This window comes from Myotis lucifugus, unplaced genomic scaffold (assembly GCF_000147115.1).
Source record: "Myotis lucifugus unplaced genomic scaffold, Myoluc2.0 scaffold_366, whole genome shotgun sequence".
NCBI classification, from domain to species: domain Eukaryota; kingdom Metazoa; phylum Chordata; class Mammalia; order Chiroptera; family Vespertilionidae; genus Myotis; species Myotis lucifugus.
This window is the reverse complement of record NW_005871414.1, coordinates 397626-410714: the sequence shown is the minus strand read 5'-3', so window position 1 is coordinate 410714 and position 13089 is coordinate 397626. Positions and strand designations below refer to the sequence as shown.

Here is a 13089-nt window from a genome sequence, read left to right as displayed (position 1 = left end):
AATGTAAATATTCTTTTACTGTACAGGGAAGAAACTGGCACATGGCATTTTAAAAACCTTTCCTTTCTCTCTGGCCTAAACCAAATTTGATAACAAATGTTAATTTCAACATTGCTAAGTGTTAGTATCATATATGAATGAGCATTGTGATTTACACCCAGGCCATGCAATCTCTAACAGGAGAGTTCACGAGCATTTGATAGCTTTGAGATTCTTGGGACAAAATAGACATCATGAGAAGATGAGCAAAATTTATATTTCAATGAAAAGCACTAAAAGGAAAAAAAGGGAAATTTAATTTAAATTTAAAAGAAATAGTTGGGGGAGCAATAAACACAAGAAGAGATGCTCAACATCACTATCATTAGTGAAATACAAATCAACACCACAATGAGATACCATTCACATCCACTAGGATTGTTATAATATGAAAGACAGACAGTAACCAGTGTGGCGAGGACATGTAACAACTGGAATCCCCATATACTGCTGGTGGCAATGCAAGATGGTGCAGCCACATTGGAAAACAGTTTGGTGGTTCCTCAAAATGTTAAACCTGGGCCCATGGCCCAGGAATTCACTCCTAGCTATATATCCAAGAGAACTGAAAACATGTGTTCATATAAAAACTTGTAAATGAATGTTCATAGCAGCATTATTCATGGTAGCCAAAAAGTGAAAACCCCACCATGTCATCAACTGATGAAGGGATGTTTGTTTATCCATACAATGGAATATAATTTAACTATAAAAAAGTAATGACATATACTGATAAACCTTGAAAACATTACACTAAGTTAAAAGGTCCTAGATTATATAGTCCATTTACATGAAATGTCCAGACTGAGCAAATCCATAGAGACAGAAAGCAGATTTGTGGCTTGGGGGAGGAGAGGGAATGGAGGGTGACAGATAATGGGTATGGGGTTTCTTTTTGGGGTGATGCTAATGTTCTGAAATTATGTTGTGGTGATGGTTACATAATTTTATGAATATACTAAAATTACTGAATTGAATACTTTAAAAGGGTGAATTTTATGGCATATAAGTTATATTTCAGTAAAAGAGCAGTCAGTAATCAGATGTGAACACAAGACCAATCACTTGACTTTGGGCTCAATAGTGATCAAGTGAGTTGCTGTCCTTCTTCTGCAAGAAATGGAACTAAATGTTCTCATCTGTCAAAGAGGTATGTTACTTGCCTGGTCATTGCCAATACATGAAAAAGAAAATATTTTTGGGTTTTACATTTTTTCTTAAGAAAATCTTAATATGTGGTATGATTAACCCATCTATTCATTTATTTATTGACTACACAACCTGTACTGTGCCTGAGGTATACCCCAGGTGCTAGGATGGAAAAGCAAGAGAGAATGGGGCAGTGGTTAAGCCAGACAAATCCTTTCTGGGCCCTAGTTACACCATTTAACAGGTGTACATGATGGGGCAAATTACCTAACCTCTCTGTGCCTAGTTTCTTCACCTGCAAAATGGAACCATAGTATATACCTTATGGAATTTTTGGTGGATGAAATGAAATACTGTATATCAAATGCTTAGCATAGTACCTGACAAACTAAGGGTCTTCAAACTTATGATCTGTACTTTTATCAGAAAGTGTTTGAATATCTACTTTCCAATATGTAGGTATTTATAAATTAAACACATGTACAACTATATTAAAATAGTATGTATAGTATAAAACACACATAAAATTGAAATGAAAAGGGTGAGGCTTAAAAAAATAAATGGAAATAGTTAAAAAAAAGTCTTCCTGAAGCCCAATGGATTGTTTCTGACACATCTTCTAGGGTGAGTACAATTCTCTTAGGAGACCACTGAGCTGGCAATCAATACATATGCTCTTGTTATTATTATTCCTCCCTCCCATTTTCTCTGATCCCCTCCGTCCAGTCTTTCATCCATTCTGTGCTATGCTGGGAGCTGGGAGTATAAAAAAAGTAAGACGCACATCTGTCCTCATGGAGCTCACAGTCTAGAAAGGAGGCGTAACAGTTATTCTCAAATGTACTGTGATCAACACTTACAACAGCGACATGTCTAAGATGCAGCACAGCCAGACTAACTGCCCAGGAGACTGAGAGCCTCCCAGAAGTCTACAGTGGCATTTGATCATATTTCAATTTATTGACAAATGGAATGGGCAGCCTTCAGAGGGAGTGAACTCTCTCCACTACCCGTGGGACTGAAGCAGAGGCTGGGGAAATAATAGCTGGCTGGAATATTGCAGTAATCTGGCATGGTGAAAATGGCTTGATGTGTTAATCCATTAATTTATTCCACAAATACTTACCGAGACCCTGTTATGTGCCAGGAACTGTTGGTGCTAAGTTTGCTTAGAACTCTGTATTTCCATGACTTTATATCATACAGTAATAATGTATTCTGACAACACCCTGGAAGGGGCAGCCAAAAATGAGCTGAGCCAAAGAAGTGACTTTCTCCAGGGTCATGAGTAGAGCAACTGGTGGCAGAGACAGGTAATTAACTTAGTCCCCTGATACATTCTTGATTTGCAATCTCTTAAACCATATCTAAATCACCAGAAAGGCTAAATTATTCATTTTTTAAAAAAAGGATTGCAATAAAGTCTTCACATTAAAGTGGACTTCAGCCACAAGATGTCATCTAACTAAATTATGCAACTGCTGAGAGGCAAAGTGCTTTATGTAATTCTATCTCTGAAAGGCTCAAAATGCTATGTATAATACAATTTCATCTCAAAATATCCTTGTAAGAAAGAGGGGAGACTTTATCAATCAGCTGCTTTAGGAACAATGTAATAGGCACAGGGCTATATAATTCAACTGTGCTCAGATTTCACGCAAGCCCTTCCATCATGAAGTCATTCAAACCTTTTGCTTAGAAAGATGTTATTAGGAGCATAAGACAGCGAAGATGCAAACACAAGTAAGATGTGGCCCCTGCTCTCACAGGCCTTCCAATCTAGTAGGACAAGAGCTATCAAGAAATGAGCATAAATTAAGGAAGCATATCTGAGGTATAGTATTAATAATCAAACAGAACCTTGATAATGATTAAAAAGAAAACTAATAACTCCAGCAAAATCATAAAATACAACAAACAAAAATAACCTTTCAACTAGATGCTCTTCGATCTCTCTTCTCAAGATTTTAAGACAGGCTATTAGGGGTGGGCAAACTTTTTGACTCGAGGGCCACAATGGGTTCTTAAACTGGACCGGAGGACCGGAACAAAAGCATGGATGGAGTGTTTGTGTGAACTAATATAAATTCAAAGTAAACATCATTACATAAAAGGGTACAGTCTTTTTTTTTTTTTAGTTTTATTCATTTCAAACGGGCCGGATCCGGCCGCGGGGCGTAGTTTGCCCACGGCTGGGCTAGCTTAATCGATCAAACACCGGCCTACAGAGTTTTGTGAGCCTCAGATAGGAACTGTGAGAGACACAAGCTAAGTTTCCAATGGTGGCATAGAGCCAAAATGAGACATGGCCATGGGTTAATAGATCAGATGAAGAACCTCATTCTATCCTACAAGGATGGGAGTGTAATAGAATTGGGAGAAAACTGGGTCGCTATTCTCATTCTGGAGCCTGTAAAATCTCATACTCTCCTTCTAAATCAGGTTTGCCCCATGACAGTGCCTGACACCCACGCATAGGGAACATCGTGTAACAACTCTTAGTAAAAGGTCTATAAGCAATCGCTGACTATGTGAATTCTTTTAAGTTACAGCAAGACTCTAAAGCAGTGGTTCTCAACCTTCCTAATGCCGCGACCGTTTAATACAGTTCCTCATGTTGTGGTGACCCCCAACCATAAAATTATTTTCGTTGCTACTTCATAACTGTAATTTTGCTACTGTTATGAATCGTAATGTAAATATCTGATATGCTATATGTGTTTTCTGATGGTCGCGACCCACAGGTTGAGAATCGCTGCTCTAAGGGATGGTGGCTGTTAGAGTAAAATACAAAAGGCAATGTGAGAAAGGGGAAATAGTCAAATAGTCTGGCATTCAGAAAAGAGAGCGTTCACTTATAGAATCAGTGAAGGCTTCATGAAAGAGATTTAATCAAAATCTTATAAGACCAAATGGCTTCCACTTTGCTGCCCAAGTCTTATGAAAAATCTAAGATACCAGTTCCCAAATGGAAACTATGCAAATGCCATAAATAGTAGAATGGATAAATAGTGTGAGAGTCACACAGTAAAACACTATAAGCAATGAAATGAGTGATATATTGAATCTCACAAACAAGATGCTAAGTGAGAGAAACCAGATACGAGAGTATACATTGTGAAACTAGTCTTGGGAGTCAGGGGTAGGTTGTGAGGGGACAGTGACAGAAGGGGTGGAGACAGGGAGGGAGCTCAATTAGGCTTCTGGGGTGCTGGTCTTGTTCTCTTTCCTGATCTGGGGGATGGTCACTAGGGCTTGTTCAATTTGTGAAACTTCATCAAAGTATGTGTTTACTTCTCCATGACCAACGAGAGCATGAAAGTCTAAGACTTTCCTGAAAAGTGATTAGTTGTTAATCACTGGCACTTACTTGGGGCTGTCTTAGTGAGAAAAAATGTGGCTGGGGTGTCATTACCATTGGTAGTTTAAATTTGTATTTATTAGTAAGAATTTTGAAGCTGTAATTAGAAAATTTTGGAAGTTTTTTGAACCTCCAAATGACAGCAAGGAAAGTAGAAGTCCATTTTCCAAAGATAATTTTAATTGGCATTTAATTTGAAGATTAATGTCCTCTCTATTGCTATTTACAGACAGTGTTTAATTTCTATGCTGATATTTTAAATAATGGCTGATAGTAAATTAGTGGTCCAGGGCATCTCTTTGCCAGCTAGCGCTCCATGAAGACTTGTTCTAAATTCCTGAGCTACTCACCCCACACAAGCATTTGTCCTGATTCATTGGGTACGCAGCCCACTGACAACAAGAATGAAGAGAAGACAGAAGCCACAACATGAGCTGTGACACATACTTGAGGACATAGCTCATTCACAATGTATGGCAGCTTGCAGCATGTGTTTCAACAGGCAAAGAGGTAAATCAAAACTCAAAGACCAAGCCACAGCACAACTTGAAAAACTTTGCTAAACTTAAGGGATGGAATTTGCACAGTATAAATCAGGAGTCAGACTGTTAGAAAGAACCCACTTTATGTCAATGGCATTCACAGGGTAGGCTTACCCAGCTCCAATGCCACCTCTGAAATGTGTCTCACAAACACTTCAGCTTGAGACCTGGAGACACTTCACAACCCCTGACTCCGCCTGTACTTCACTATCCACACACACTAATCTCTTAAGAATGTCTCAGGTAGAGAATTCTTGGGTAATTATACCCAACGGTGGCAAAATTCCTTGCAAAGAGATTCCTTTTTATCTCATATACTAGTATGTGGATCTCTCTTCATTTTTTGGGGAGGAGGGAGAAGAACTTTAAAAAAAGATCTTTATATTGATTTGCTATATTTGTATAGACTACCCTTTTAATCTGTGACCTAAAAATAAATAAATATACTCCCATCCATTTTGTTTTGGTAGTCAGAGAGCTAATTTTCAGGAAGGATTCTCTGACAAATATAGCTGAACTCTTATTAACCTAAAAGAGTTGATAAACAATTAGTTATTTCCCAGCACCTATTTTCTGAGTTCAAGGTACTCCCTGATTTTCACAATAAGTTATAGAGTGGAAGGAAGCTAGTAAAATAAAAGTGAACAGGTTTTATATTACATCCAAGGATATGCCTTCTACAAGGCGACTATAGCCTTGTGCATAGACAAGCATAGTAACCATTCAATAAATGATAGATTAAAATATTATATAAAGAATCTGGAGGAAAACAATTTCTGAGACTTCTCATAGAAATGAAAACAGCAGAGGTAAGCCAACTGACGCTCTGGAGTGGGAAGGTGATAACATTGGGCTTGAACTGTTTGCAAATGTAAAAGCCTGCTTGTGATACAGTGATGACAGACAGACTAACACCTGTGCATGCTTCTGCACACTGAAATACTGCAGAGCTGCACGTGGCAATAGAAGTGATGTTGTCACATGATCACAGAATTTAATTCGGGACTGGGTTGACACTGTTCAGTCACTGACTAAATGTGAACAAGCTAAGGCCTCTCTGCTTCCTCATCTGTCAGACAGGAGTAAGTAAGGCCTTGCGTGCGGGGTGGAGATGGAGACTGAAGACAAAGTGAGGGGCACTTTGTAGAGGGCCTGGCACATAGCAAGTACCCCAGATCCTTAGCCACCAACAAGATTCTTAATCAAAGACTTTGATCTCAATGTGTTTAGGAAATACTCAGTCTAGTGCCTGTTACTTAAAATAGGAAAATGTAAGTCTGACTTGCTGCTATTTAAAAGTAGGAAAAGCAAGACACCAAAGACGATGGATTTCTTCAATAAACATTTAATTAGTAGGATACATCAGAATACTGCAGAACTGACAGTGAAATATTAGAGTGTGTTGGCTAAACAACCAATGTGTTTTCATTGATCCATACTTCTGATAGTCTCTTAAATTTTGTCAAGTCTCTCTATCTACAATTCCTGAAACTTTTGAGAACTTGAAATTGCTTCCATACCTAGCTGCTCAGAAATGGAGACATCAAAATGTCCTGATGACATCTGCAATTCTCTATCAGTGCCCAAATTTTGGACCATAATTCCATCTTAAATTATTTATTTATTTATTTTTTAATATATGTTATTGATTTTTTACAGAGAGGAAGGGAGAGGGATAGAGAGTTAGAAACATCGATGAGAGAGAAACATCGATCAGCTGCCTCCTGCACACACCCTACTGGGAATGTGCCCACAACCAAGGTACATGCCCTTGACCGGAATCGAACCTGGGACCCTTGAGTCTGCAGGCTGATGCTCTATCCACTGAGCCAAACCGGTTAGGGCCATCTTAAATTATTTTAACATACTTCTACTCTAGACCATTTTGCCTTGGTCAACAACTTAATTAGACACTAGGTACAAAGAAAGTGATAGGAATAAAAATCACTCGGTAGCATCAGTAGGAGTTTGGATTGAAAATATTTAAAAAGAAGGCAGAAGGCTAGGAGCAAGTTCCACCTGGGAAATTTCTATGCTTAATGCCAATTTTTTATTGGCACAATGTTATTTGATTACCAAATTCTATAGCTTCAGCAATATGCCCAGCAGTACATTGACAGATGAAACTGAGATAATTACTTTGTTTTTCAGAGAAAAGGAGTGCAGTTTTGAGAAAACTTCAAATATCAAACTCTTTTCCAAAGGCTGTTAATTGGTAGGAGTGTCCAATTTAATAAACAAAACATTCCTACCATGGTTAATATGGTTTATGAAATGCTACTAGTCCTGCCCGAGTTCAACTCACTCTATCAACCCCGAAGCTACTCATCTACAGTTGAGCTCTGGGAACATGGTTGGCACACCGAGGGTGGTCTCTATGGAATGACTTAAGAGACATCATGTCCAGCTTCTGAATGTTTTTCTCTCTTCAGGGTACCCCTGAGAAAATACCAATGTGTAATCTGGCAGAACTGATCCATTAATTCACTCTGATGTTAGCATTCAATTAATCTATAAACAGAGGAAGCACACATAGTTAGCACTTACTGAACAGTACCCAGAACTAGCTCATGGAGTTTTATTAAATTTGAAAAGGTTTCATTTGTGTCAGCACACCAGGTATACCGATTACACTTCTAACTATTCAAATAGGTAGAAAAAAATATCCTGTTGGATTATGGGCTAAGTGTTCTACATGTACTATGTCATTTAATACAACAATCCTATGGAATAGGTATCATTTTCTCCAAGTCTATAGATAAAGTAACTGAAGCTCAAAGAAGTTAAGAAATATGTCCAAGGTCACTTAAGTACGAAGAAGCAAACCAGGACTCTAATCCAGGTCTGTCTGATTTGAGCTGCTGCTCTAAACCAGGGAGTCCACTGCTCTTGACTTCTTGGTTTTGAAGAATGAAAATGTAGATACACTTGACATAGAATCCTATTTGGGGAAGGCCCTGAGGGGAAAGCTGTACACCAGGTGGCCCAGAGCAGCATGAATCCAGCGGGCACGTGGGGCAGAAGCTGCTGAAGGAGGGACAGTCACCCCTAAGTAAACCTGCACCGTTGGGCCAGGGCGATGAGCATGTGAGTAATACACACGGCAACCGGACCCAAAGCAGATGTTTTGCAACAATGCAGTATTGTAGCTAAAGCAAGTCAGGGGTCAGAAAGACATTTATGAATTCTTCAAACAATGGAGTATTGTTGGAATGACAGCTGCAAAGGCATACTTGAGTGGCAAATTCAAAGGAAGACAGATGGCTTCCCTTTGAACAAAAAGTATTATATACCATAGAAGATGCAGAACTTTATATAATGGAACAATGCTTTAAAAATCCTAAAATAACTTACAAATTCACTTTTCTCTAACTTTGTAGAGCACCAATTGCATAGAGGAGTACACTTTTATTACTTTTTAAAATATGATGATAAATATGTCCTGCTCCTATACTGGGCTCGAGTTCCTCAAGAAGGCAATGAAACTCATCCTTCTTCATTATCCAAAGTAAATTGCTTGACCTGGAGAGTATTATGCTAAGCGAAATAAGCCAGTCCGAGAAAGATAAGTATCACATGATCTCACTCATATGTGGAATCTAATGAACAAAATAAACTAATGAACAAAATACATCCAGAGATATAGAAGCATGGAACAGACTGTCCAATCTCAGAGGGAAGGCGGTTGTGGGTGGGGAGAGAGTAACCAGGGAACTTAGATGCATATATGCATAGCCCATGGACATAGAGAATAGTGTGGTGGAAGCCTGGGTGGGGCGGGTGCGGGGTGGAGAGGGCCAATGGGCAAAAAAAACCCAACAACACAGGGACATCTGTAATACTTTCAACAATAAAGATAAATTAAAAAAAACAACAAAAACAACCACAAAGTAAAGTGCTTGATGATTACAGGGAAAACATTATTTCATTTCCTAAGATGTCTTTAAAAGTGCTCTCCTATAGTTCAGTTTTGATTTTCAAAAATGGAAATGTGAAAATAAACTCAAAAGTTATATATGGCCCTAACTGGTTTGGCTCAGTGGATAGAACGTCAGCCTGCGGACTCAAGTGTCCCAGGTTCGATTCCGGTCAAGGGCATGTACCTTGGTTGCAGGCACATCCCCAGTGGGGAGTGTGCAGGAGGCAGCTGATCGATGTTTCTCTCTCATCGATGTTTCTAACTCTCTATCCCTCTCCCTTCCTCTCTGTAGAAAATCAATAAAATATATTTTAAAAAAAGTTATATATGAATCATTTTATATATTTTTTCCTATAAAAAGTCAGATCTTTATTTTTTCCCCTACAGAGAATAGCTGGATTTGTAATTGGTAGCTTATTTTGTCTTTCATTATGAAATTAACCATTTTCCCATAAGCTCAAACTTTTTCTGGAGCCATAACGCCTGTATATACATCTTTTTTGTTTGTTTATTTAAAGATGCACATAATGACATTTGTAGGTTTAAAACGATTCACTCAAAATTGTATGAATGCAATTATATATGTGGAAAATTTTAATTACCAGCTATCTACATTGTTACAGTATTACCCAGAGGGCTGCACTTCTTTGTTAATTAAAAATATCTGAATTCTATTAAAATATAAATAAAACATTGCAAGGAAGAATTTATCCAGCAGTTAGCAAATCAATCTCAGTAAGCATTCTTTAAGAATTACTAGCACCCTCCATATCAGGGGATTAGAAGGACAGTTGTCCTATACTACCTTCTTCTGCCTTTTTTTTTTTTTTTGGTAAGAGCCTTTCATTTTCCTTATCATAAAGTTGCTTCATGCAGGCACTTTGCCGGAGCTTAGGGATGTCCACTTATAATTCCTGATTGCAGCACCTCGATGGCTAAGTGGAAGCTCAGATCTGCCTGCAGTGATCCGCAGCCCAATAAATGACATGACCATCCACCCCCCTGGTTGCTCAAGTTCCAAACCTAATGTCATCTTTGATTCTTCCTGTTTCCTCTTCCTTAAATACTGTCAGTCCTACCTCTCAAATATGCCAGTAATCTGCCACTTCTCCTCATCTCTACCCTGAACTATCAGAGTGATGCCTCAACTGCTGTCCTTGCTTCTGCTCCTGCTCTGCGGAGACTTTTTGAACATAAATGCCATTGCTTGCTTAAAACCTTTCAGACTTGGAATAAAGGCCACCCTCCTCACTTTATGTGCTCTGGGATCCGTTTACCTCTGACCTCATCCTCTTGTACTTTCTCCATGCCCTTATGTCCCAGCTACCATGGACCCACTTTATTCCTCAAAAATGCCATTTCAGGAGCTTTCTACCTACTGTTCCTGATGTCTAAAGCACTGTTCCCAGGTTCTTTACAGAGCTGGCTTCTTAAATTACATCTCAACCCAAATGTTACCTGAGACCTAAAGTACCACCATTCTGCCCAACTCTGCTACTCTATTACATCAACCTGGTTTTCCCCTGTACACCTTTACATAGTTTACAATCATTTTATGTATTTGGTTGTTACTGTCTGTAACTCCCAACAGAGATAAGTCCCCTGAGGAGAGGGGCCTTATTGTCTTGGTCAGTGTATCTCTAGCACCTGGGAGAATGTCTGCCTGTTAAGTGTTAACAGAAGAGGAGATGTTCTTGCTTATCTCAGGAGTAGAACCAGAATAGCTGTATCCCACTACCTGGAGGTCCTTTATTTTGCAGGCCCAGCTTAGGTGGCAGAAACTGCCATGAACCCGTCAGCGCACTACATGAAGGGACTACCGCTAGTCAGCCAAGATAACTTCACACCTGCATTAATATTAATATTAGATGGACTTCTAGTCCCAGGATAACTCTCAAAATTTTCTTTCTGCATTAGTACATTTCCTATGAGTCATACCAGTAGAATCCTTGTAGCCTGTCTGAGTTGATCATGTCTGTGTTAGAATTCAATTCTGGAGCCACACTAGTCAAAGTATTAAGTCTTAAATATCTTGAAAGAAAGAAAAGTTTTCCATTCAAATTAAATCCATTTGTGGAGGCAATTAGGTAAAAGAAAAAAAATAAAAGATCCAGATGGGAAAGAAAGTAGAACTATGTTTGCAGCAACATGATTTTATATATAGAAACTCTTAAGGAATTCGCAAAAATATGGAGAGAACTAATGTTCAGCAAGGAAGTAAGACAGAAAATCAATAGAAAAAAACAACTGTATCACTACCTGCTAGCAATGAACAAGTCAAAAAGGAAATTAAGAAAACAATCCATTTACAACAGCATCAAAAAGAATAAAATACTTAAGAATAAATTTAACAAAAGAAGTGCAAGAGTTGTACACTGAAAACTACTAAACATTGCTCAAAGAAATTAAAGACCCCAATAAATAGAAAAAGATCCCATGAATCGGAAGGCTTACTATTGTTAAAATGGCAATATTCCCCAAATTCCAGCTGCCTTTTTTAAAAATAGAAATTGACAAGCTGATCCTCAAGTTCATACGAAATGCAAGGGACCCAGCCTAACAAAATCAGTCAAGAAAGGGAAGAATAAGGTTGGAGGACTCATACTTCCTGATTTCAAAGCCTACTGCAAAACTGTAGTAATTAAGGCAGTGTGGTACTACATGAGGATAGTCATATCTATATCTATCTATATCTATATCTATATCTATATCTATATCTATATCTATCTAATCTAATAAAAGAGAAACATGCAAATTGACTGTACCTCCGCTACACCCACAAGCCACACCCACAAGCCACGCCCACAAACCAATCAGGAGCAAATATGCAAATTAACCCAACTAAGATGGTAGCAGCCACGGAGCTAGAGCGAGCAGGAGGTTTGGGTTACCCCCGGTGATGGAGGAAGCCAAGCTTCCTGCCTGCCCTGGCCGGCTGTGAGCTCTGCTCAAGGCTACAAAGTTTCAATTATAGAAGATAAATAAATCCCAGATACCTGCTTCCAGCCCGCAGCAGTGGCCAGCCTGAAAACGGCCCTCAGCCCCTCACCCAGGCTGGCCAAACCCCCATGAGGTGAGGGTCCCCACACGGGGGCTTGACAAGCCTGAAAACAGCCCTCAGCCCCTCACCCAGGCTGGCCAGGCACCCCAGTGGGGACCCCCACCCTGATCCGGGACACCCTTCAGGGTAAACCAGCCGGCCCCACCCGTGCACCAGGCCTCTATCCTATCTAATAAAAGAGAAACATGGTAATTAGCCGTACGACCGCTACCCTTCCCATTGGCTAATCAGGGTGATATGCAAATTAACTACCAGCCAAGATGGCAGTTAACCACCAACAAAGATGGCGGTTAATTTGCATACGTAGCCGCAATGCTGGGAGGCGAAAGGGGAAGGAATGAAGAATGGTGATCGGCAACCCAGGCGGCAGGCAAGAGCTGGGGGGTGGGCAAAGGCCGCCTTCAGTCGGTGATCGCCATCAGAAAGCCGGTTGGGGTTGCCGGCTGGCCTGCGCCCAGCGATCGCCATGGCGATCGGAGGGTGGGAGGGCCTGTGCCCCACGATCGGAGGGCGGGAGAGCCGGGGCGCAGGCCAGGGGGCAACCCCGGACTCCCGGGACAGGCGGCTGGCCTGTGGCCCCGAGATCGCCATGGTGATCGTAGGGCGGGAGGGCCCGGGAGCAGGCCAAGCGGCAACCCCGACCCCCCAGAAGCCGCCTGACGGTGCCCGTGTGCAGCTGCAGAAACTGCCTGCCCGAGCCCGTGTGCGGCAGCAGAAGCCGACAGCCCGAGCCCGTGTGCAGCCTCTAAAGCCGCCTGCCCACAGCATGTTCAGCCACAGAAGCCGCCTGCTCACGCCTGTGTACAGCCACAAAAGCCGCCTGCTGCCGCCTGTGACCTGATCCGGTCCCGGGTTACAGGCCCGCGCCCGTGTGCGGCTGCAGAAGCTGCCTGCCTGCCGCATCCCACTATGATCCACTGAGTTATGAGGCCAGAGAGCAAGGAGAACTTCCACCCCTGAGTCAAAGTGGGGAGCGGAGGACACGGCCTCCCCTCCTAAAGTCGCCGAAGGACAGGAC

At 40.8% G+C, this 13089-nt stretch overlaps 1 protein-coding gene across 1 annotated transcript in view; it reads right to left on the bottom strand.

The window, feature by feature from the left end:
- The window catches only part of CUNH3orf67 (chromosome unknown C3orf67 homolog), a 219539-nt gene that overhangs the window by 51311 nt on the left and 155139 nt on the right, over positions 1–13089 (bottom strand). The window lies entirely within an intron of this gene.